General features: G+C 46.4%; 1 protein-coding gene across 3 annotated transcripts in view; it reads right to left on the reverse strand.

The window, feature by feature from the left end:
* RASGEF1C (RasGEF domain family member 1C) overlaps positions 1-24820 on the reverse strand; it is a 68195-nt gene that overhangs the window by 42232 nt on the left and 1143 nt on the right. The window contains exons 1-2 of one of the 3 annotated variants that reach the window (XM_021552241.4): positions 23159-23369; positions 21101-21242 (exon numbers count right to left, since the gene is read on the reverse strand). The exons of 1 other annotated variant lie outside the window; for it this stretch is intronic. The gene's annotated coding sequence lies outside the window, so the exon portion shown is untranslated. Of the gene's footprint in view, positions 1-21100; positions 21243-23158; positions 23370-24820 lie in introns of those variants that run through there. One more of the 3 variants, XM_021552242.4, reaches the window with a different exon arrangement.

A 24820-nucleotide genomic window follows, 5' to 3' on the forward strand; every position in this document is an offset into this window, starting at 1 on the left:
GCACAAACCACACACAGAGCCAACACCAGCAGCACAACCTGGGGCCACCTGCACCACAGCTGCTCCCTCAAGGAAGCTGCAGGAGAGGGCGGAAGCAAAGGAAAATACCACTTGTCTGGTGAACATTTGATTGTAGCACAAGACAATTTATCCAGGGTGCAATTCACCCCTGAATTTGTCCCATGAGGGAAGGGCAAATTCATGTTTAAGCATTTAGAGACCTGAAAAAAATTCCAGCAGCTGAACCCACCGCATCCCACAACAGGAGTGCATCCCTGTCTTCCAGCTTTAGTGATCCACAGAGCTCTGCTTGCTGCTGGCTGCAAACTAGAGTATTAACAGTACAAGATTTATGTTTAAAGCATATTAGTAACACTTTTAAATGGTGAAGGAGGCATTTCAGAAAATACTAAATTCTGCAGAAGCTCTGTTTGGCAGAGTTATCGATAATCCTATTAATGACAAGGTGCAATTTACAGCAAACTGGCAGTGGAAAGGAGATACAGGACTTATGTGAAACAAAAAGATAATGCAATGTTATCCCATTGACTGTGCTTTCTCTTAATTGCCTTGTTATGTATGCTCAGGGCTTGCAATCTATCACGGATGAAGTTGTTTGTTCATAAAGCAGCACACAAGAGGTTTTTAATCCAAGATCCCTCCAGTTGCATTTCAGGATTCATTTCAAAGTTGTCTTTAATTTTTCTATTTTGTGTAAGTTTATCCTAATATTAGCAAGCCTTCCTCTGAAAAGAAATTGCTGCGCTCAGTTGTGCTGCTTGTACTGGATTATTTGACTGCTTACTAAGGCTTTACTCAGTAAGACTGCACAAAGAGACATAACTTGCAAAGCAGACTGCAGGGCTCATGTCACTCTTCCCAGGCCCCGGGTTTGCAGAAGGGCTGCTGGCCCTCAGGACTGAGTCCAATTCATTTGTGCATTTGCACAGACCTTTTGCACAATTATGAAACAATTCTATCAAACTGAATGCAAACAACTTCTAAGAACATAGCATCCTATTAACACATTAAAAATATATTGGAAATTTTAAATATTGCAGAAAGATGCATTTGAGGCTTTAAAATTACTTAAAATATTTGTTTTCTTTTCAACATTATCTCATCTTCAGGTGTCTGTGTGGGAGGGCAGACAGATGGTTACTCAGCTGAGGAACTTGAGGCTGCTCTGTCTTTGTACAATAACAAAAACCAGCAGTCTGGAAGGAAGATGGGCTTCAGCCTGGGCCAAAGTCCAAATTCAGGAGAAGAGACGGTGGAAACATCCTTTATGGGAACTGCTCAGATCTGGCTTTTGTGTGGTTTTGCTTCAGCTTCAATTCCCAAGAATCTCACAGATGGATTTGGTCATTACACCATGAACAGCTAAAAAACCCAAGGTGCACATTTTTATACCATATATAGTGGTAAGAATGTCAGCTATGCTGGGAATGAAGATGATGAATGAATTTATTTTATTTCCAGTTTTGATTATTGGGTAAAGTCCATTTAGCACCTAGAATATGAATATGTTTTATTACAATAATATGCTTCCGGCATGAAGCCAAGTCAGAGCTTCCAAGCAAGGGGGAGGGGGTATTAAACTGTGCTGGCTGGTGGTGAAAGCACTTGACATTTCTCCATTTCATTTCCTAGGTGCTACATCATAAATAAGCTCAATAAACTGTTACTTACAGCCCTGGCTAATTTGAAATCCTACCTGATAGATTTATCTCAAGTATACCCTGTCCTCCAAAGCTGCTGGGAAACAACAACTTGACACTGCCAACCTGTTATTTCCAGATCAGACATTGTCTGTACATCAGCAAAGCCATTGCCAGTGCTTGTTTGCAGAGATGCTGAAAGTCACTGGAAGCTGATGGCTGCCTGCATTCATTGCTGAAGACACAACAGGTAAGCCAGGTGACATTTAGCTGTCCTACATCACAGGCACTGCCCAAAAATGGAGACCACAAAAATGAAGAAATAGATTTGGAGTTTTTTTCAATTTGTATTCCACAGCTTAGGAGAACTAGAGAACTGTCCCTTGCTTAGGATTAACAACATTGGCCAATATTGATCTCTAGCTCTACTCACATTGCAACCAAGTTGATTTGCACCAGAATAACTCGAGTTTCTCAGAACTTTCCCTTATAAAAGCTATCAGCTGGCATTACCTGGCCCTGGCAAATGCAGAGCAAAAACCACCAGGTGTTTCTCTAGGTGTGTTCTTGTTAAAATACACACTTGGCTGGTGTCCTCCATGCAGATGATTGATGTGAAGAGGACTGGGACTGGACTTTCCAATTTGCGACAGCTCTACCTCAAAACAAACTGCACATGAGAGTGTCACAGTCTGCTATATTAATTCAGGTACATGGTGAAATTAGTGAAACAAATCAGCGCTGGGTCTGACGGGTCAGTGACAGGCAGTGCAACTGTTTCATACAGCTGATGTAGGCTGGGAGCTCACACCACAACCACACCTTTGGGCTCTCCAACTTCGAGCTGTTTCACACTTGAGCTGTTCTGGCTGGAATTTCAGCCTCAAGTCAAACCCTACCCCATTCATCCCTTGACAAGGCTGTTCACCACCAGTACCCTCTGCATGCCCAGAGTCCTCCAGCAGACTTTGCTTCTCACACATTCAATGCAGCAGTCTGGCCTGTGAGCCCAGCTGGAGCTGCTGGCAGAAGGAGACAGCCCAAGAGATTTCCACGTTATCATGGCTCTCCATGAATGACTTTGAAGGGATATATAGATCCTATCTTCAGGAGACTAGCTGGAAGGGCACTGCCTGTGCAGGCAAGCTTGTTCCATCCAGTCTTTTATCCTGTAACTTGTAGGATCTCCACACAGCAGAGACAATCCAGAACCACATTTGCCAAAGCCTCCTACACAAGGCCTCCAGGATGGTCATTTCCAGCTGCCAGGGCTATAAAGGAGGACAGGACAACACAGCCTTTCCTATTGGATAAAGATGTTTACTCCATCCTACACAGCAACTGCAATTGTTTTCATTAATAAGTATTCAAATCTTGTCCTGTTATGAGTTCCAGAATTACTTTTACTAGTTCGTTTACACAACATACATAATTACATTTCCATGAATACAAGCCCCATTTCCTGTTATGCCTTTACATCCAAACAAACAGCTCAGCAATACATTAATGCATGGCTGAAGGCTGGCAAGTCCCTGGGAGCTTTGGGTGCCTCCTGACAGGAAGGAGCTTTGCCTGCAAAGTGGGGAACAGGAGCTGCACCTGCCATGAACAGTAAACAGCTCTGGTGTGGAAGAGTACTGTGGGTTCCTGTGCACAGCTGTGGAGCCCAGGGGAAGCTCCATATGCTCTGAGATATCTGGTTAGTGCTGTCAGACAAAGGCTGCTTGGCTCTGCCCAAGCTGCTGGGGATGGGGCTGGGGCAGTCCTTAGGAACACACGTGCTCTCCCACAAGGCAGGTTTCCAGCAGCTCTGCAGCAGCTGCCAGGTACTCACTGAAGCCACTCACACCCGTGCTTCTGGGTGCACCTGTACATTTTCACAAGTGTCTCAATGTTTGACAGACTCCCTGGATTCCCTACCTCAACTGCACTGGGGATCCAGGGACAGAAGGAAGGCCACTCTCCACACATTTCAGCCACTGCAGAAGTTATCAGAGAGATTTCAGTGAAGGAAATGTAAGCCAAGCTTCACCTCCACATTCTGCTCATGCCAGCTGGAAAAGGGAGGATCAGGCAGAGAGAGAACAAAATCACATAGTTGTGGTTGCCTTCCAACAAATGGAGCTCAGTGCAGTGGCTGCTCTGGAGCCAAAACCTCTTCACTCCTCCCAGCCTGTGCCCTCTCTGGGCTCCTGGCAGGGCCTGCCTGCAGGATGTTTCTGTTTCCTCATCTACACTGAAATGTGAACCATCCTCCAAGTTACAGGGTGGCAAAGATCAGCATGGTGCAAGTTTCCCTCTCCTGGATGAGACATCAGCTCGTGCCAACCGATGCTGCATTATGCACATCTCAAACTGCTCCAGCTCTGCATTAGCATTCTGAAGCACAGCTTTATCCTCCTGCTTCAGAGACCAGCCCCTGCTTTACATAAATCTTTAATGAAACACTCTGCCTCAAGCACCGTGCCTATGAACAAAAGGCAGAGTTGAAGGAAAACAGTTCTACCTCCAAAAAACCAAAGCAGTTCTACAAATAGCACACAGAAATTACATTTGCTGCACCAACCTGGAGTCCCTGGAGCACCACTATAAAGAAGGCAGAGCATTGAGAAATGTGAGAAGCTGGGACAACTCTAAGTGCCCTCCAGAAAGGTAGGAGACCCATCCAGCTGAGCTTCATGCTAAACACACAGCAGGACAGACCCAGTCTCCCAGTGCAGCCACTGGAGTTGATGCCTACATGGGAGGCTGTGAAGCTGCATGTGCCAGGTTGGCACCAAATGCTCCCCCAGCAATGGAACAGGTCAGGAGACTGATGTTAAAGCCTTGAGATCTAAAAACACATGCACAAGTCTATCAAATTCCAATTCCCTAACCATAAAGAGTGCTTATGGTTAATGCTGTCAAGTGTTTCAAGTGCTTCCCTCAGGAATTTAAAGGCTGTTCATCTCCCCCTGCAAAACATGCTAAGGAGAAATAAGACTAGAAACTGAAACTGTACCAGTCAGGATGAGGAATTGTTATTTTAAGATAAAACTAACTAAGTACCATGAAGCTATGAAGCTGAAGATAAAATTGCAGGGGCTGGCAACACAGTGTGACAAGGACAGTGAGACAAGGACAGTGAGAGTCCTGATGCAAAACAGTGACCAGGAGATGTTACAAGATCCTCAGAGCTGAGAACTTGCAATGCAAAGACATTCAGCATTTAGGGCTTCAAACTGCAACAATTGATGCTTTTCAAAGCAGTCTATAGGAGTTAAGGCATGTATCTTCCATTAAAGTTAATGGAAAATGTTTGCTTAAATCCTCAAGACTGTCTTGAAAACATGTACTTCAGAGTCACAATCTGGACTGGATTCTTTAATTTTAATTTTTAATATTCACATCTGCATGTAGGCCTCAGGTCAGTAAATCATTTAAATGTGTGCTTCAAAATGCAACAGCCAAGAAAGCTACTCATGTGCTCAAAATTTAGTAAACATATAAATGTCTCATCCAGCAGAAATGGAGTTGCTCAGATGGTTCTGGGTTTTGCTGAACTGATGCCTGAAGCCTGCAGAGGCTGCCATGAGAAGTTACCATTTTGCCAAATGTTACCATGCCTACTCCCATAAATCAAGGGAAACAGCAATGCCAGAGACGTGCTCTGAGCCAGCCTGGTGTCCTGGAGACATTGGCTACTTGTGCACTTTGGCTTTCTCATCCCCATTTTGGGTTCCCTAGTCAGGGAGCTGAACTGAGTTGAAAAACTGGATCCAGTTGGATCTTTCTCAATTATGCCTTTATTTTTACTGAGCAGCAGGAATCCTAGACTAGGTTTTCAGTATCACATAAACATCTATAGAGAAGATTACAAATAAAGCACGAAAACTGTCCAAACACCCAAACTAATACCATAAAATAACAGTGATGTAGTGTAGAACAAGCCCTCCTCCCCAGCTAGATTTCAAACACACAAGATACAAATGGCTCTGGCAATTCAAAATGCCTTCAGATTTGTCTCCCCCTTACCCCTGCAGGACAGCACGGGATGACCAGAGACAGGAACTGAACTCAAGAACTCGAGCTGAAGGCCCAGTGATGGGCAGAGAGTGTTATGCCCCTTGGGATAAAGCATTTTGGGAAGGATCACCATGAATATCTGGGCCTAATCTCCAATTTGGGAACTGAGGCCTCTGAAAGAGTGGAAGTATTTGGATCTCACCATCAGCTTCTCACTTACTCCAGCCAGTTTAAGAGTCTGACAATAAATAATCACTATATGCACCCAACATTTTAGCTTTATAGAGCCAAACAGCTATTTGTGGCTGCACTTTTATACTCAGAACTCATAATTAATCATATAAAAGCTCAGCAGTTTCCACTTGCAGTCACATCCAAGGTAAGAAGTGGCAAGACAGCATCTGGATGTTAAACATAATGTGGTGTGACTGTGCAGAGAGTGAAGGAGAGGTCCTGCTCTCCCACTGCTGCCTGTTGCTTTCCTTGCAACAGACAGAAACTGGCAGAAAGTGGGATGGGGTTGTTCAATCTGCTGATCTAGCAGAGAATGAAAACACTGAGAGATGGAAACCCCTCCAAGGACTGTCCTGCCCCTCAGCAAAAGCAAACATTGACCACAGAATGAGCCCAGGGAGCCCGCTGCTGCCAGCCCCACAACCTGCAAACATGAGGCAAGGGAGAGGGAGGAGATGCACAGCTCCAAAAGAGGAAAGAGGAGAGGAAAGAGACTCCCTTTTGGCATCAGTTCATGGACAGGGTAAAGCCTTCAAGCCACGCTCTCAGTGAGCAAGTGGCATCCAGCACATGTTGGGGAGGAGACAGCGCTGTGGGATTTCGGGTCTAGCCAGCAGACACAGGCAGGTTTGCAGAGTAACACATAACCAGTGCAGGCAGAGATGTGCACATAAACATCACAGCACGGGGCTGACAATCTGCAGGATTGCTCCCCACGGCTGTGCCGAGGCACGCTCAGACAGGGGGACACATTTGGCCTCTCCTTGTACAGCTGTGAGCCTGGACAAAGCCCTGCCAAGCACAGAGGAGTGCCAGCTTCCACACCGAATCCCCCCACTGCCTGCAATCCTCCATGTATGCTTGTCACTCGGAAGGACGAGCACATGGAGAGAGGCAGGAGGAGCTGCCCACATGCTGGGGGTTCAGTGGTTGGTGCTGAAGGTCTAAGGAACATTTGCATGGGGACAGCAGGCTCGTGCCAGCAGACACAGCAGCTCACAGTGCACAAACTTCCACCTGAGGCGGTGATCACAGCCTGGGCTGTGCCACACTGTCCCCGAGACACTCAGCTGGGTCCCACTGCACTGGTGCTGCTGGCAGGCACACAGCAAAATGCAGGATTCTCTGCAGCCCTTTATTCATATTCTCTCAGTAAGGTTGTCACCCTGGCCCTTCTGCTTTGGCATGCTCACCCTCCCAAACATGCACAGACCCCTACTCCTACATTACAGCAAGGCAAGGACTTCTATGGCCAGGTACTCTGAGTACAGCATGACCTGCATAAAGAACAGGGCTCCCTTGAACTCATTTCTGTGTGAACGACAGCTTCATTTTCAGAAAGAGCAGCTCATCTTGATCCTTCTGAGTAATTCCACTGATTGGAGCCACCAGTGGATTGCTCTGTGGCTCATTGATTAAGCTCAATGTGAATAATTGCATTACTGAAATAGATTGGCTCAGGCACCACTGAAGATAAGTCAGAGCAGCCAGGGGTGCCAGAAGCAGTGCACCCACCTGCACAAGGGCCACCCTGGCCCCCTGACTCTGGGAGGACAGGAGAAGGTGCCTGTGTGGCTGCCCAGAGCTGACCTCCAGAAGGTCAGCAGCTTGCCTGTTCTTCCCTATGGCTGTATTTCACTCCCAAGAGGATGGGCCACTCCACACTGTGGCCCCAGACATGGATTTAGTATGCATGACAGTGCTCCTGGGGGCAGTGCCTACACGGAGCAATGCTAAACATGCTGACAAAGGCAAGGGAAGTGACCTGGAAATGACAAAGTGAAGCAAGGGAAGGAGCAAAGACGAGGTGGCTGAGGAGAAGCATCTGCACAGTTATTTCTACAGAACCCACTGAGGAGAGGCAACGAGGTTTGTCTGACACAGTTGGTGCAGTGCAGACACTGCTGGATGTCTCTGCTGTGGGCAAAGCTCTGTAGATTGGCAGCCAGAAGATTAATCTTGTACCTTTCAGAAGTGGTGGGGGCTACACACAGAATAAAAAAATAGCTACTTTAGTTTTTCATCACGTAGAATATTATGTCGAACGGCAAAGACGCAGTGTCCTGAGCACAGTCTCAGCTTCTGGCAGCAAGCACAGAGCTGCCACAAAACTCTGAGCAGCTTAAACTGTAATTCTCAAAGAAGAGGTTCCTTTTACATAACAAGAAACAGCAGAAAAATTACTTTTAATATGCAGAAGGAATCATTTGTAAAATCAAAGATGAAAGCTAAAAAACTGAAGAGCTACTTTTATGATAGATGAGGTTTTAAACACCACATGAGAGAAGAGACCTCCCTTAAATAGGTGCCAGTTAATTAATGAGATTTGGTAAATGAGTGCATTTCCTGCGCAACAAACTACAGGCTTCCACTTCCAAAGTACATTATGTTAAATTGGACAAAGGCCCATTATTCTGGAATAAAAGATTGCCCACTGGAGTGTTCACACTAAAGTATTCCAAGAATATCTTCATCCAGGAATACAAGCAGTGTATTTGCAAGCGGAAACCAAGCAATCCTTAAAAATACTAATACCTCCTACAGGAGCTGGTACATTCAAAGATTTAGCACTTAGTAGTAAAAGAGCCCCACAGTAGCTCAGCCTATTGGCTTTACAAAAGCTCAGGAGACAGGGATGAGCTGCCTCCTGTGACCAGAGGCTCTTGGAGAAGGTTTAAGCTCGGCAGTATAAAGCAAGGAACTGGCTGCATACCCTGCACTGCACAGATACCACATCTCACACCGCCAGTACCTGGGGGCCACTGTGCACCTTCATGTGAACAGTGAGCCACAGTGGGAGCTGGTTTGGATGGGGTTAAGAGCATTTGTGCAGTGTGCTCACTGCAGGGTATGGACAGGACAGGCTCAGCAGCCCCAGCACTGTGCAGAAATCCACACTGGCCTTGGGCACCAGCAACAAGGGGGTGAGTGCACAGCTTGAGCAAACAGAAGTGGTGGAGCCCACCAATGGATACCTGCTCCCACTTCACTCTGGAGCACACAGACTTGGCAGCTTTCCATCACAGCCCCCCAGACATCCTAAACCTGCTGAGAGAGGCCAGGGGCATCACTAACAAGGTCAACAGCAGACAGAGCAGTCTGTCCACAAGTGCAATGTGGGTTATCAGGTCTCTGCCCAGCTCAACCTGTAACACTCCCAAAGACACTTCCTCCAAATTCCTCCCAAAAGTTTGCCTACAAAAAGCTTTACATCCACAGAGTGCTCAGGCCAGCTGAGGGGATGCTCACAGTGCTGCACACAGAGGGCTCCAAGGTGTTTGGGACAGGCAACACCTTGACCACACAACTCCAGGTGTTCATTCCCCGGGCCAGCTGGTCATGACCCTTATCAGACTATGTGCCACTTATAGAGAAAGACTATTTGAGTTGTTCTATGGACTAATAAGCACCAACCTGGCCTCCTCAGGAACATCTCAGCACTCTCACTACAAAGAATCAAAGTCAACTCACCAGGATGCCCAGCTCTTGACTTTCATTATGGAAAATTATTCTCAGCAGAAGTGTCACTTCAGCAGTGTACAATTTCTTGTCACTATAAATATTTTCATATCATTATTTTCCTTCTCTTATACCTGTGGATCTTAGACCACACTGATTTCTTCACCTGTGCAAAGCTTTTCCCAGACAGAAGACAGTCCTTGTCCTCAACTTCCTGAAACACAGAGCAAAACTCACAAGGACTCTCTCCAGACTTGGAAAGATGTGTTAAGAACATCTTACAGCACTTTCAGTGATTTTTCCAAAATACATTTTCCTTTCCTACCAGAAGACCCACCTCAGCACACACTCCACCTTCAGTATAATCAATATATTGATAGGGAAGTGAATGCCTTGCCATACATCTTTTTACTGCTGACTTCTCCCCATGGCTGTTTGAACTAAGTCCATTCTAAACCCTTAACTGTATTTCTGTACCAATGATTTCCAATTCAAAGGCTTTGCCTTGTCAATTACACACATGCATGCACACACCTACATGTGCATCTTCTGTTAATGCTTAAAGCAATACTTGAATCCTTTAATATTCTCTTCAAGGTCTTTTACAATTTTCCCCACAATGCTATTTAGACTAGCAATTAACCCCCTTGAAACACCACGGCTGCCCAACGCTCTCACAGCAGCACTCGGAGACAGGACAACGTGACAGAAACACACACTCATGTCCTCACATGCAGGTATGAAGTCGTAGCTTGCCCACAACCATGTTTTTGTTAACTTGTCTAGGGATGAAGACCCTTGGTTATTCACAGCTCTGCCTACCCTCCTTTGTTTTGGTAGATCAGAGCAAGAGTACTGAGTCATGCTGGCAGAGCCATCATTCCTTCTCCAGGGATGTCCGAGTGCCACCAGGTAACACTCACAGAACGACCTGGGCTGTGCAGCAGCAGCACAGCGTGCAGGGTGCTGGAGCAGCTGGCACACATCGTGCCCCTCACCCCTCCAAACGTGCCAGCCCTGAAGTGGCAGCAGGATTTCCATTTCCAGGGCTGGTTTCATGCTGCCAACCACCCTGAGGCATGGACGTGGGCAGCAGATTAACCTGCCACAGACAGGACACAGCTGAAGTCTCCAAAGTCGTGTCCTCCCTGCAGCTCATGCCAGGACAGCTGGGGCAACTCCACAAGTGAGAGTGGAGCATGCAGACATTGCTCAGAACCTCAGTTTGCAGTCAGCCTTCCAGGGAACTACTTGTGTATCTATGAAGTCTCCAGGAGCAAACTGGTTCTCACCTGTAGGAAACCAAGAGTAGAAACTGTCCTCCCACAAGCCGTGGCTGCCCAGGTGTTCCTGCTGAGAGCAAATCTTTGACTCCAGGTGGATTTTAAACTGAAGTTCACCCACAGTGATCTGTTTGGAAAAGTATTCCCTAATGTGCTTTTGTCTATGGGGATAAATGCACATTTCTGCTTAAAAACAGAGACTCTTCTGATCAAAGGAACTGGAACTTCTACACTACATAAAGCATCACAAACCAAAATACACTTTTCCTATTATGAGCATGAAAAAAAAGAGAAACCTTCCTACGTAAACATGATAGAACAGACACTCAAGTCACATACTAAGCATTTTTCAGTGGTTTGGGAAAGAAAAGAAATACAAAATGTGAAGTTAATATTCCTACTGGAATGAGATGAAAGATATTATTTTACGCCCTACTTGAAACATCATAGTAATTTCCATCTGCCCTAATAAAAATAAATCAGCAGCTGATCTTCCATGCATTACAATTACCATTTCATGCCACAGCCACAATGCTTCCGAGATGCATTTGCCCTTTGGAACTCCTGCCACAAATAGAGCCAAATTTAGGGACTGCTAAGTGCAAAAATTTATAACACCAATTCTTTGAGGACACTGTGATGTAGGAAATGCAATGTGGGCAGCTAGAAAAAAGCATCCAGAGAAACCCTAAGTAAAGATTTTTAAGAGGAAAAAAATTAGAACTGAACAACTGAAAAAAAGAAAAAAATCATCTTGCATGGTACCAACTGTTGGGTGACCAGCAGAGAGAGCCCAGTTTGGAGCACACTCATCAGCCAGACAGGAATTAATGAATTCCCAAGCAGCCCCCCCTGCCTGCAGCTCAGCCTCTTGTAAAGATGCTCATTTGCAGAGCACGACACAACTTGCTGTTAGACAGGAGACGTTCAGTATTCATTAGCCAAAAGAGCCCCCACTTTGTGCTGCTGCTGCCTGCAGTACAGATCACCCTCCCATGGGTTTTATCAATCCTGTCACTCACTGTCCCAGGAACGTGAGCCTCGAATGCAGCAACACTCCCAACCCTCAGCTGGGGCAGAGCCCAAAGCTGGGAACCTGCAACCACTCTTTGAGCAACTCAAACAGAAAATGCTGGAAACACAAAAGGTTTAATCTCAAATTTGCATATAGCAACTTATCCTCGCAATAGTTCACTGCTAAAAAAAGAGGCTACATGAAAAGGGAGAATTGAAATGGGCAGCTGCACGTTGGGAGATTTACTCCAAACCCTCCCAGGAAACCTCTGGAAGCTTGCAAGCACATGCTTTTCTATTACAGCCCAGGACAGTAATACATTCAACTGTGCTAAAGCAGAAGTGTCAGGCACAGAGATTTAAGGAGATAATAGAGTGAAGGCTCAGGGACTAGATAAAATAATAAAAAGTTGCAGGCAAAAGCTGCTTCTTGCTTGCTTTTTACTACCAGTTGTCCCTGTTGTATTGGATGGGGAAGGCAAGCACAACAGCTTCAGCAGGAGTGGTGGCGGGGGTAACCTTCTCCTTGGCTGCCCAAATCCAAACCCAGATTGTCCCTGAGCACCCCTGTTCTTCTGGCTCAAAAAACCAGCTCTGGTCACCAATGCAAATGTCTGCACCCAGCAGAATGGGGCACCAGGTGTACAGGGGTGCAACCTGCTCCAGCCAGCACTGTCAGGTGGAAATCTACATTGCTCTACAGGTTGACCACAGCCTTGGATTCTGCTGTGTCTGATGAGCTCTGCAGCACGTCTTGGCAACACACAGATTATCCAAGAAGCTCAGTAAAACATGGCTAAGAAATGCCAAGGTATAGTAGAGACCCAACAGCACATAAACTGTCAAAAAAGCCCCAAAAACCAAAAAAACCAAAACAGCCACCCTGCCTTCCCTGCTTTCAAACTTCTGGAAGCCATGCAGGAAAGATCTTCATAGCCACCAGTTACAGGCTTGGTGCCTGTAACTCAGTCCCACAGGTCACTCTGGGAAAGCCCAGCAAACTGCAAAGCCCCACAGCCACCCCCATTCCAGCAGCTGCCCCAGCGCTGGGGGCACCTGGGCACACACACCTGCCTCTGCTGGGAGCCTGGAAATGCTCCCTGCAGGACACTGGAAACGCTCCCTGCAGGACACTGCTTGGCCAAATAGGTTTGTCACTGTCTTCCAAATAACTCACATGAATGTCTTTCATTTTTCAAGCGGTGCCATGAAACATGGGGCTGCACATACCACTGACATATTTCACTAATACAATCCAGCAGCAGCATATGAGGAGTATTTATACAGGCCTTTATTATTTTTTATGAAAGGTAAAAGACCCTCTTGGAGACGTGGTGACTTGTGTTGACAGCATCTTTGTTTTTAGAAAAAAAAAAGCAATAGGGGAGGGTTGGAGGCTTTGCAAGTCTAACCCATGGGTACAAATTCCTCCAGTCCTATTACAGGGAAAAACCCAAGCATTCTCTTCTTCCTCTGTTTTTATTGTCATTCATCTTACAAGCTGGTCTTATTAAACTTGTTACTTAACACAGTAATTAGTAGAAATAAAAGACACATATAAATAAAATTCAGGCATTGACTCTAATTAAGTCTTCTTAAGTGTTCTTTTACTAGTTGGGGTGGAGCAATTTTGTCATGATTGAAATGTTGAGGAACAATTAAGTAGAATGCAGCTTTAATTCCTTCCTGATCTCCTGACAAAAGCCAATAAACATTCAAACCCGTGTGAGAGAAACCAAAACCAATTAGAGCAATGTGACACTGCACGTTGCCTCACCAGGTGAAAAGCCAAGCTGGGATGGTTGGAGACCTCAAGTATTTGGAGCTTTAACTGGTGCCAGCAGTAATGCTCTGGGGCAGGGAGCAGTGCCAGGTCTGTGTGGGGTTTGTTTGCCCTCCCCAGGAAGGACAAGGGCACAGAGTGGCCCAAAGGATGTGAGATGCACAACTCGTGGGACCAGTCTGGCTGTTAGGGTGCCAACACTTAACTCTTGTGCTCTGACCCATCACACTGCAGCCACTGGACGAGTCTCAGAATCTCACTGTCCCTGTTTCTATCACAGATGGAAACCAGCCTGTCTCCAACATGGAAGGACTTTGATAAATGCAGTCATTATCACCAGACACTACTACCAGAAAACTGCAAATCAAGCCCCTGGAATCTGATTAAATTAAATCAATGAGAATTATACCATTAATTCATCAGGAAGCTCAAAACTAATAGGAAATTGTTTCTATTGACTGCAAACTCCTTCCATGGAGCTGCCTGGCGGTACCCCCGCTATGGAACTGCCCAGCTGCACCTCGGCTGCTCCATTTGTTATCTCAATGCACCATTTGTTCCCCCAAACACAGATCAGCTTACACAAAGCAGTTGTCATGCTTCTTCCAGTCCCTACCATCTCAAGCACTTTGCACATTCCCCTCCACACGTGCTCATAAAAATCACTTGCCATAAGAGCTTTAAATGGGGCTTGTCAAAACATCAAGATGGAAGGTGTGCAGGAGAGAACCTCTGGTTTCTTGTGGTCTTTACTGAAACACCCAAACACACAGCCTGGTACCAACAGGCTTTTCTTTCACAACATACCCCTGAGATGTGGCTGTAAAGAAGAATCCTGATGGAAGGGAAGGGAGACACAACAACCTTATAAGGAAATTTCACACATATAAAAGCCTACAAAAAAGTAAAACCCGGATACCTGCAACAGAAACCATCAGGAAGTGATTTAAGGCAATTTGGAAATATCATTGCAGTGGCTGGTTGAACACCTTTAGAATATAAATATTCAGCAGTCTATTTACAGTTCAAGGGAAAAGGTTTCCACTTCTCCCAACCCATGGCAGGGCAAAGTCTATTCTCAGTGAGGAACATAAATTTTGAGCAACCCCAACAGACATGAAGAAGCCATTGGCTTTATCTCAGTTTAACTGATTTCAGGAAACTTAAGCAATACTCAAGACAAGAGCTCTCAATCTCAAAGTCACTCAAGCCCTGCTAGACCTGCTATTGTGTAGACAGCAATTGCTGATTTATTTGACTGCAAAGTGCTGTGGATCAAGCCTTAGTATTTGCTAATATCTCTCCTGGAATTGGCCTTTAATGGCCCGATTCAACTACTATTACTGAGAAAAGGACAATGACCATTTCCTTCAACAGAGTTGGATGAAGTTGTATCAGCAGCTGAACTGGAAAAATAAAACATTTGAACCAATTAGTTTTACTGCTAAGATATTTAGCACACATTTTATCTGATATGAAAAATTCAAATCTAGAGCTAAACCAAAGAAATTATAGTAGTTTCCAGATTAAAAAGAAAGGTGTTGAGAAGTGGAAATCCACCTCTCAATCCCTTGGGTGCAATTCAGAAGTAACCCTGGCGAAACCAGGCAGCTCCAGGAGCATAAATACAAAGTGACAGGGAAATCCAGCCTACTATTCACATCACATATTCCATGGTTCTTTCTATTTCACAGTAATACACCAAATTAAGCTGCTTATTAGATGGGCACATTCTCCTAACGGCAGCCAGGCTTGTATGTTATGTTGGGCTTGCCATCAGTACTGACCGCCCTTTAATCCTAATTCTGCTGTCATTTGTGGTTCCACCTCAGAAAATCCTTGCTTTAATACACAAATGGGATCGTTGTTAGCACTGCTGCAGCCCAGAAGAGGGGCATGTCAGTAATGCCACAAGAGGACTCGCAGGAACCATCCCTATTTATATAACCCTCCTGCACAACAATGTATACAATCCTAACAATCTATGGTTTCAAATACTTCTGTTGGCCACAGCACATCCTTTGGCAAATAATGATCTTTCTAAAATGACCTGATAGCAGCTAATAACTGCCACAAAGCATAAAAAGACTGTGGTACAGAAGGTCTTTTATGGAATGAAAAAAAAAAAAACAACCAGATTTTTATTAGCAGAATCACTAATGGACACAGAGTCCTCATGTGATTCATTTACTTTTAGGAAATGCCTGGTATCAGATAATGAAATTATCTCACAAAACAAAAACAACCCCCAAAACAGCACTTTCAAAAAGCACTCTGCAGTTTGGCAGCTCGTGAATGAAACACTCCGTAGGTGTTTGTGTACATTTATAATTTACTACACCACATTAAGAAATAAGACAATGGCAAACGACAAGCTGCTGCTCTGCCAGCTGTGTACACTGTGCAATGATATCTTCCACCAGGGCTAAGCCATCCTCACTTCCAACCTTCCAGTTGGGAGAAAGACAGAAGGATCCAAAGGATCCCGACCAGTTCCAGCGACTGAGTAACAAATGGCAGCAACTCTGCCTTCATAAAGTTCTGAAGCAATACACACTGAAATGCTGTATAGTGTTGCACATGCCAAGAGCAGAAGCACAAATCCCACCCCTGATAGAGAGCATCACACCTGCTCCAGACCTTGCTTTGATCCTGCAGCCAAAACTTGTATAAAATCACTGCTAATCTCACACAGAGGAGATATCTGAATCTGGCAGCTCACACAGGATCAGGTTCAGCCCTTCTGGAACAAAGCACCAAACTCAGCCAGTCAGACACCCAGCTTTACACATGTTCCCAGCTCAGAGAGAAATCTCCAGGTGCAGTTTTCAGCACCTAATTTATCCTACAAAACACAGCAAGGCAATCTTTTCATTACGTCCTCGCCAGGAGAAGACTCAGTGTAACTGTGCAGAAGTGCCTCACAGGATATTTTCTGTAACACTTTCACCTGCTCTTGATCTTCCTACCTGAATTTCTCTATTGGACCCACTGTTTGCAGTTGCACCTGTAACCCTGGTGAATTATTCCATGCTGGCTGAATCCTAAGTGACCCATGTAACCATAACCCCAAACTCTTTCTGCACCCGGATAGGGAGGGTCTGAAACTGAAACTGCAGAGTTTCAGTTCCATGAACAAGTTGTCAGATTTGAATGAAGCAATGGAAAAGACTGAAGAGCTCAACAGTCATCTTTTCTCTCTGCAGACCCACTGATTACACTCAGCATCTTGTCTGTGCTCCAGTTTCAGTACAGCTCCTGGCAGCAATCCAGGGAGAGCCACGGATCCCTGATGCTCTCAGAGGGCACCTCCTCCAGTCCACAGGGCACAGCAGGGGATTGTCTGAAGACATTCCTTGCCCAGCTTCCACACCCCTGCACAATCCCCATTCCTACACCCTGTCCCGAGCTCCAGCCCTGCAGAAAGCATCAGACCTTTTGACAGCACCCATGTGGAACATCCCAACTTCCTGCACTTGTGGCTTTCTCTTCTATTTGTTTTTAAGCTGTGAAAGGTAGGTGGAACGTGATCCCCAAGCCAGGTGACCAGGCTGAAAATGGTGTAGGATGTTTATACACATGCATTGGAACAGACTACACGTACACATTCCAAACAGCTGTAATCAGGAAATGAGCCATGAAATGTGTAAGCAGCAGCACATTAATAATCTGTTTTATAGCTTAAATTAGAATCTTTGGAATTTCACAGCCAGACACTTTTAAATAGGTCAAAAATGCAGTAATCACACTTAATGATCACACTGTGATGTGCACCGCATCAGAGCTGGGAGTGAGGAAACCTGAGCAGAATGGATATGAACTACTGGCACGCTCAAAAAAGCATTGAACGAACCTCAAGAACAAAACATGCAACTCAGGCACCAAGTTTTTTATCTTTTGATCCTGCTCATCAGAAATGAGGTGTGAGATTTCATGTGATCAGACAACAAATGCTGATCTCTGTATTTTCATTTTAGTTAGCACTGCAGATTAGCAAAGGATTTGACCACTTACAAGTAGTGAGGATTTAGTGATGTTAACAAAGCCTTTCCCATCTGAGAAACATGATTTACAAACGAACCTGCCCACGCACATGTCACCCCCAGAGCACAGACTTAAAACACATTCCTGGGTATAAGCATTTGGGTTTCTTTTAAAGAAAAGAACAAGAATCCACAGATCAATCTCAGTAATCTTTTAGTCTCCAAACCAGGGAAACCCTTCACAATTTTGCTAAATTTAGACACATGCTTATGTTCTCTCTATACCAACTTGATTTGAGGTACAATAAACCTGATGGAAAAACTGAATAAAGAGTGAGAATTTCAGAAAAAGATGCAGTCATTAATTAATTAATCTGGTCCTGTCAAGCTACTGAGGCATAACCAAAAAGGCAAACTAGAAAAAAAAAAAATCAGCTATATTCTGTGAAAACAAAGTCAATGTTTGTCTACTGCAAAAGTACAAAGTCAGCAGGGGAGACTGCTTGGAAGCTTGGAAGAAAGCAGTAGAGAAATGTTTTTTTGGTTTCTTTTTTCCTCCAGTCAAACTGGGCTTCTTCTAAAAAACAAAGCAAAGCAAAGCAAAAGATGAAAGGCCTTCTCTTCTGAAGCCAAAGATGAAGAATACAAAGAATATTAATGACTAACAAGTCTGTCTGTAAATGCCATGAGCTTAGCTGTAGAAGGGACTAAAAGGAAGAACAGAACTGCTATTAACTAATAAGTTTCTGATCTAACAAGCAGTGATGAAGGCTGATTGGGTCATTTATGGAAGGGAATATTAGTTCAGAAGAACACAAGCTCCCTACAGAGGATAAAAGGAAAGAAGAAAAGATGCCATTATATACATGCAAAAGCTCAGGATGGCTCATTCACCCAGCACATAAAGGTAGTAAATTCCCAATTAGGGCTTGTCTGTCCCTCACATGTTTCTGTGCAGGTACAGCAGATGGCTGTCTTATGGAAAACAAGAATTGTGCAAATTCGTCACCAGTCTTGTATTACAGAACAGTGGATTTTGATGAATTGCATTTCCTAAAGGAAAAATTCAATAAACACAGAACCTTGCCTTTGTCACAGCAAGTGTCCTGGAATCCTGCAGTGGTCCAGGAGGATCTCATGGACCAGGGGCAAGGGAGGGAGTCAGGCACTGGCCTTCCACCTCTGAACAGGCATGGTGAGACCAGTGCAAAGCCTGTCCTTCTGTGCTCAAAGTTTGCCCGTTCTCTTTCAAGACATTCTTCTAATGTAAGCAAGTGAAATACAATAAAACAAGGAAGATTAAAAACAACCACCTCGGAGTCAAAAGTGACACCACGCCAAGTTCAGATTTGGAAACTGATTCATTTGCCAGCTCATAGGCACACACACCTAGTGTGTCTGTATTTATATTCATGGACTCAGGCTCCCTGCTTGGTAGAGGCACTATGAGTATTTTTAAATCAGCAAGAAATCAAAAATCACTGTACTTAGAGAAGATGGAAAAATTCCCTTTTCTCTAAGCTCAGATTAGAGGACTCTTGACGCATCAGCTCTGCCTGTAGCATCCAGCAAGGCTGAGAGCCAGCACGGACACACAATTCACTCTGAGATTCCTTCCCTTAACAGGCCACTGCTCACTCCTGCAGACAGGCTGTATTTTGTATTGCAGCCTGATCCAGCAGCTGATATGAGAAGCTTCTGTGTCAGGATGGAAATCTGGGAAGCATCCTGGCAGTGTGAGAGATAGCAATGCTGGACCCAGTACTGGCACCGTGCTGCTGCCTCTTCCAGGCTGGGAATTCAAAGCCCACGTTCAATGCCCAGCTTTGTCCATAACCCACAGTGGTCTCAGGAGATCACCAAACTCTCTCAGCATCCCCTTATGGAAAAGGGGGATAACAACACGTCTTAGCAGCATCACAAAGGTTTGTTAGTGCTTTGTAAGCACTTTGTAGATAAGCAACATCAAGACAGCAGTTAGCAGAGGGATTTAGGGCACAGACAGACATAAATCCAAAATACTCATATCATATACTTCTTTCAGACAAGCATAGCAGCAGATCAGCTCCCTGCATTTAGTGGTTGTGAGCTCCATCCTCTCAACAGGCTGAGCACTCTGCCTTTGATCCAAAAAATGAGTCCGTGGAGAATATTCACATGTTTAATGTTAATCTTGTGCTTAAATTCTCTGAATCTATAAAGAAAGTAAAAGAGAAAAGTGTTCCCCAGCTCCAAAATAAACATGAATTCCCAGAAGCTATATTTAGGACATGAGCAAACATTTGGCCAGCAAAGGAAAAGCCTTCAGTATACACCTGCTAAGCTTTTGCATCCCTCAGGAAACCTGCAGTTGGGAAAAGTGTCCAGAGTGAGTTTACTTAGACAAAACCTTCCTAAAATAACCAGAATGGTGATGTTTGAAAGAAGCATCCCAGAGCATGTGACCTACTATTCTTACACACACAGAGAGCAGTCCTTGAGCAAGGAATTCAGAAAACAGAATACATGAAATTAATTAAGAAATTCACCACACAGATTCGAACTTCTGACTAGGAATTTATAGTAGCAAAAGAATGCATTCATTTATTAACTACCTACTGTAAGAGAAGAGGCATTGCTCGGAGGACAGCATTGCTACCCACTCCTCACAAATTTCATATGCCTTCAGCAGCATCTAGAAAGCATCTTCTCGTAACTGTGTCGGAAAGGAAGAATATTGAGCAAAAGGAATGGAATCCCCTTAAAGCCTTGCTCATTTTCAGCACATGCTGCTCTCTCATCCTCACTATCTGAAGCATCTAACTCAGTTTACATCCTGCTAAACTGGGCTAGCTAATGGCTTGGGGCTACCAGTCTGCTAAATCAGCCGGCCAGAGTGTCCAGGAGTCTCTGCTCTCGCACCAGCCCCACCCTGACCTGGTCATCCTGAGCCCTCTCCTGCAGATGGATCAGCTCTGTGGAGAGGGGCCAGAGCTCCTCTGGGGCAGGTGAGCTCTGCAGTGTGACCTGCAGGGACCTGCAGCGTGAGGATGCAGCGAGCCCCATGCAGTCAGACGCTCCTGCAGAGCAGAGACTTCCCAGGCACAGCAGCAGCCTGGCCACAGCCCGGCCAGACAAGCATCTGCAGCTACACATATAGCTGCCTTCCAGAGATGCATTTCAAAACCCTGCTAAACAAGCATGTATAGCACAAAAACCCTCAGGCAACCAAAGGGCCACTGTGCAGAGCTTCATTGCTGTAGCAGACCCATAAACATTATCCAGCTTAGTCACAGCAACATCACGTTTTGCCAGCGATGTGAAAAGTACAAATCACTCTCTCACCAGCATAAATTTTCCGAGAAGTTAAATAAGGCTGCTAATTATTTCTAAGCATTTTAAAATAATCCTTCAAGATTACTGTCCTCAAATTTGATTTAAAAATTTTATAAATATTTTCAACCAAACATCATTAGATTAAATTGACTTGATGGTATAAAATAACCATTTTCTTAAGTAAAGTCTTTTTGGGAAGCATGTTGTAGTTTAACAGTACACAGCACTTTTACCTTAATAAACCAGAGGGAGCTGTACTAGTCACACCTTACAAATGGTTAACAAGGTGTTTATCTTCCTTGTTTGGCTGAATTAGAACTACACAAAATGCCCTGACTCAAAGGAAGCAGAACAAATCCCTACCTTCACCTGCCGTGGGGGATGGAATTAGAATGCTGGGTGAGGCTGTAAGAAGTCCAAGGGAAGTTAAGACACCACAAGGAATCCTGGTTATATTTCTCCACCTCTTTTGCAAGACATTTTGCTGTCCCGAGGTTTGCAGACACTACAAAACAACACAAAGTTGACTGCTTGCAGTTATCAGCATGATCTGACAGACCCACCACTGGAGAAGCCCTCTGGAGAGGGCTGAAAGCCCCAGAGGACACCTCCATGACTTTCACCAATTCCCTGGAGGAGGAAGCACTGTCTCTATGATGGGGTAAGCTAGCAGGCATAACTCCAAGCCTGTGCATCTCTCACAATAAGCTCAGACCTCTCCGACATCTCCGGTGCCTTGGCTTTGTTCAGAGCCTCCAGGCACTTTCCCCTTGCTGGAGCTTTGACTCTTCCTTTGCTCTACCACTTTTTCATTGAAGTACACAAAGAGCCAGAGTGCAACAAAGAAATGCACTCCCCATCCTCACTCCTGCACCAAGTCATCCCCCCCATCCCTCAAAGGCAGCCCACCCCTTCTCCCATCCCTAACAAACCAGTGAGATTAAAAAAGTCCTGGGAAACAGAGCACCAGCAAGGGGCATCTTTCAGTGCTCAGAAGGGCAGACACACCTCCAGGAACGAGCTGCCACTGGCTGCACCACAGAGCACAGGTATCCCACAGCAAGAGCTGAACCTGGGCAAGGACTGCTGGATACACCTTTTCAGCTACACTGGCTTGAGAACAATAATTAAATTGCAGCCTAATTTCCTCCTGATCTACAGCTCTAACTCCTTAGTGACTCCTATTAAGCCAATTCCCAATTGTGGTATCACTCTGGGCATTTGCCTTAAATAAGGAGCCCGGGAAGGCACTAAAAAACAATAACTATCTTTTTATGTGGAAAATACATGCCCAGGAAATTTCTCCCGTGGAATACAAACGTCAGTATTTCAGGTGTCAGTAACATCATATGATGTGCCATCACCACCCTACTCAACACATGGGCAGAGACCATCAAGTCTAGAGAATACAATCAAAGCATAAATGGTTCCTCCTCTGCACTTCTCTTTTTCCTCGTCATCTCCCAGTGTTTAATGCTGTGCCAGAGGGAACAGTGCCCAGCGTGGGTCTTCAAACAGCCACCAAAACACCCAAGGCTATGCAATGTCACCCAGGAATACCGTGGGCATTAAACCACCACGGGCTGAGGAGGTCTGTGCAGCTGCTCCCCTGTCCTGCTAATTGGGTACTGTGGACACACTCACGCCGTAAGCACATCTTTGACATAACACAGCATGACAATTTTTCCAGAGTCACAGAAATGCAGAGCATACAAATAAACCTGAATGCTGAAACCATTTCATTGTTCATAAGAATATGCACGCTGCACCTGTTACGACCAAGGGCACTGTCTATGCTTTGAAGCTGATTATTTCAACCTCTAACAAGCCTCTCTGTCTTAGAGGACTGTTAAACTCCAGGAGTTAATAAAGCACAACAAAATTATTTTGCAAAAACAAATCGTTACCGAATATACAGGGAGAGATCTTTAAATGTAAGGTAAATAAAACAATCCTCAAACTGACATTCTCCTCCCAGCTTCTCACAGACACTGGGTCAATTTAAATCAAATTTAACCGAAACAAAATAACTCTAAAATTGATACCGGTAAAGTCCTACCCTGAAACAAATGTTCGGCAGCCCAATTGCAACCCCAGCCCGGGACTCCCGATAGAGGAGGGCAGGACGAGCGGGGCGCGCTCGCCAAGCCCCGTCCCGGCGGAGGGAGCAGCTCCGCAGCCCGGGGGGAGCCGGGGCCGCCGCGGGGAGCAGGTGGCACAGCCGGTCCCGCAGCCCAGCCCCGGCACGCGTGGGGCGCCGGCACGGGGGGGATTCTTCGCGGGGAGAAGGAGCCGGAGCAGCGCGGCAGAGGAGCGGCAGAGGAGCGGCAGAGGAGCGGCAGAGGAGCGGCAGAGGAGCGGCAGAGGAGCGGCAGCGCGGTGCGGGCAGGGCGCGGCGGAGGGGACGGGACCGGCACTCACCGAGCTACGCGCGGCTGCTGCTGCCCCCGCTGCCGTCCATGCGGGCGGCGGGGCGACGGGAGCCCGCTGCGGGCCACGGCCGCCCCGCGATCCGCCGCATCTGCCCGGCGCCGCCGCCGCGGAGGAGGAGGATGAGGAGGAGGAGGAAGAGCGGAGCGCGCCGCCCCGGAGCCCCGCACAGCCCGGCCGCAGAGCGCCGCCTGCCCGCCGCGCCGGGATGGGATGGCGAGGGAAGGGTCCGGATGGGATGGGGAGGGTTCGGATGGGATGGGATGGGCTCCCGGCGGGCGCGGGGGCCCGGCCGCGGGGGCAGGTGCAGCCGCCCGGGGCGGGGGGCGGCGCGGAGCCGGAGCCGGGCGCGGCCCCGGGGCGGCGCAGCTGCCGGAGCGGGGCTGGCGGCGGCCGTGCGCGGAACGGGGGCGAGGAGCGGCTGGGAGCGCCTGTGTGTAACGTGGCCAGGCGCGAATCCGCCCCGCGAGGGCTTTTAATGAAGTACAGATGTTCCCTAATATAATTATATCGTCCTCTCCCCGATAATTGGCTTTGGCAGCCGCGCTGATCGAATCCCCCCGCGCGGCTGCCGTGCGCTCCCCCCGCCGGCTCCGCAGAGCCGGGGCCGCCCCCGACACCGCGCCCGGGCACTGCCCTGGGGACCCCGCATGGCCAGGGCCCTGCTCCCGAGAACCCGCGTTCAGACACCTGCGATTTTTCAGTCTCACAGCAGGCGAAGATGAGAGACAATGCTTATTTACTTATTTCTTCAAGTGTGTGTCCTCAGCGAGCATGGGCTTAACTGGGCTGCCCGTAGCCAGAGAGGATGAAACGCCGTGGTTATAGGATGGAAAGGTTATTGCGCACACTGGGGAAGGAAGGAGCTTGTTCTTGAACAGGAGCTCGGCAGCAGAGGATGTCCTGACTGCCTGAGCAGGACCAGCACCCCCGGTGCAGCTCCCTCGCTGTACCTGTGCTCTCAACGGGCCAGGTGAGCTGCAGATGGTTAAAACACCCTGGTTCTCCCCAGCTTGGTTTGTCTTTAGGGAAATTGCCAATGAGGACACGCTAATACAAGTCAGATGTGTGGGCGTTTTATGCATCTATGTGAGGAAAATGGATCAAGCCCACAAATTCATCTTGCAGAGGATAAGCAGCCAACACAAGGTAATGATTTCTAGTCCCTACAGGCCCCAGACCACACTGCTTTCACCCGATGACTCAAAGCTGAAACCCAGCCATGCCATTCCTGCTGACACCTGGACACTACAAGGTGTGTAAATACTTCAGATAAGCAGGATTAGGGAATTCTTTTAGCCCGGGGTTGCAGAGGGGAGCTGCAGACAGCTGACACATCTGTACTTCTGTCAGCTTGGGCAGTGTCTAAGGGGATGGGCAGTCCTGCTTGTTAACACAAAGTGCAGGGTGGAAGTCAGCTCCACCATCCCAAAAAGAGATTCTGTCCTGCCCAGTCCAGGACCTTAACCACCAGCTCCTATCAATTTAAGTGAAGGCAAAAGACTACAGTTCTTTCAATAAATTACAAACTTTTCACCCCGAGCCCACAATAGTCGTGCTGCCATTTTATATTTACCAGTGGTACCTAGGTGGCACCTGTGAACAGAGAAGCATTTTGGACCTACGGAAAGGGTAAAGGGGTGTCTCTATGCA

Source organism: Lonchura striata, chromosome 13, assembly GCF_050655825.1.
Source record: "Lonchura striata isolate lonStrDom1 chromosome 13, ASM5065582v1, whole genome shotgun sequence".
NCBI classification, from domain to species: domain Eukaryota; kingdom Metazoa; phylum Chordata; class Aves; order Passeriformes; family Estrildidae; genus Lonchura; species Lonchura striata.